Source organism: Galeopterus variegatus, unplaced genomic scaffold (genome assembly GCF_000696425.1).
Source record: "Galeopterus variegatus unplaced genomic scaffold, G_variegatus-3.0.2 Scaffold519, whole genome shotgun sequence".
Lineage (NCBI taxonomy): Eukaryota > Metazoa > Chordata > Mammalia > Dermoptera > Cynocephalidae > Galeopterus > Galeopterus variegatus.
This window is the reverse complement of record NW_007726630.1, coordinates 512595-513935: the sequence shown is the minus strand read 5'-3', so window position 1 is coordinate 513935 and position 1341 is coordinate 512595. Positions and strand designations below refer to the sequence as shown.

The following is a 1341-nucleotide window of genomic DNA, read 5'->3' as shown; positions in this document are numbered from 1 at the left end:
AAAACAACTTTATTAACAGGTGCTTGCAGTTTGTACACTTTTTTGAAAAAATCAAGTTGTAAACTTTTATTACAAATTAAAAATGAAGTTCTTAAAAATCTCAACTTGACCAGATATGAAACAATTAAAAACCCTTTATAGGTGTATTGAGAAAAACCAGACTTTTTAAAAAAAATAACAAAACAGTTTTGTCGTTACCAGAAACAGACGTTTTTAAGTAAAAATAATAACCTCCCCATGCTGCGTAGACAGTGCAGGTAGTTCTAGTGATCTGGTCAACCGGCCAAAGCAAGCGCCTGAGGCCTTCAGCTCCACTCTCCGCTCATCCCTTGTTTCTGCAATTCCACGTTCATGTCTCTTGCGGGATGACGGAACCAGAAGGTGAGGCGATGGCAAAGCCAGCATTTGCACTGCCCGGCCCTGCTCAGCCTCGGGAGCTGCTGCTTTTGTCCCTTTGCCATGTCGTGGTTGAGGGTTTTCTGGGCGTCTGCGGCGGTACCGACATCGCGGTGGCTGCTGACCTTGGGTCTCGTCCGCTTCACTGTCCTTACCCTTCTCCTGCCGTCCTCTCTCGGCTGTCTTCGGCGAGGAGGGCGCCTGCGGAATCGGGGTCCCTCACCGCGGGGGGTGAGCACTGGTCGACCTCGTGCTCCTGCACCCCGGTTGTCAGCACCCCACCCCCTCTCCCCGCACAGGACGGTTGCAACAGTGTGGGCGACGCCCGGGCCGTCCGCAGGCGACTATTTCCTCGTCCCCTCCAGCAGGCGCCGCCATGCGGGCCACCACTCCCTGCACGGTGCGGGACTTGGTGTCGCTGCACAGAGGGCGGCCGGCTGGCGGGTGCTGGGTCTGGGCCTCGCGGCTCACGGTTGCGGTCGAGGTGACTGGGGCCAGCAGCGGCAGCCGCGGCTCGGTGAGGGGGGACCGTCCCTGCGCTGGGGCCAGCGCTGTCGGGCCTGGCCTTGGGAGGGCCCCGCATTCCTCCTTCCTTTCTCCACGGCACTGTCCTGGTCCTTCTGCTGGTCGTCGCGTGGAGGACCCTAGGCCGTGGCTGGCGTCTGTAACGGTTACGGTCTGCGGGGCTCTCACCGTCATGAACCGCAGCTCCACCAGGGCCTGGGACATTTGCTGCCGTCGCGCCCTTTTCTCCTTCAGCAACGCCAGACTCCACTGTCTGCATCTCCTGCACCGCGAAGACCCTTCCTGGGGTTCGCCTTCTTTACGGCAGTCTGGTGCACAGTGACATCTTTCTTGGTGTCATTTATGTCCGTGTCTTACATTGAACCATTTTACTGTTCCCAAAACCTTCGTTGTGACGATCTGGTCCCCGCCGGCAGGCGC

The 1341-nt window shown here is 57.4% G+C and overlaps 1 pseudogene; it reads right to left on the bottom strand.

Moving 5' to 3' along the window:
* Positions 1-213: 213 nt before the first annotated feature.
* LOC103588039 lies at positions 214-1335 on the bottom strand (annotated as a pseudogene).
* Positions 1336-1341: the final 6 nt, after the last annotated feature.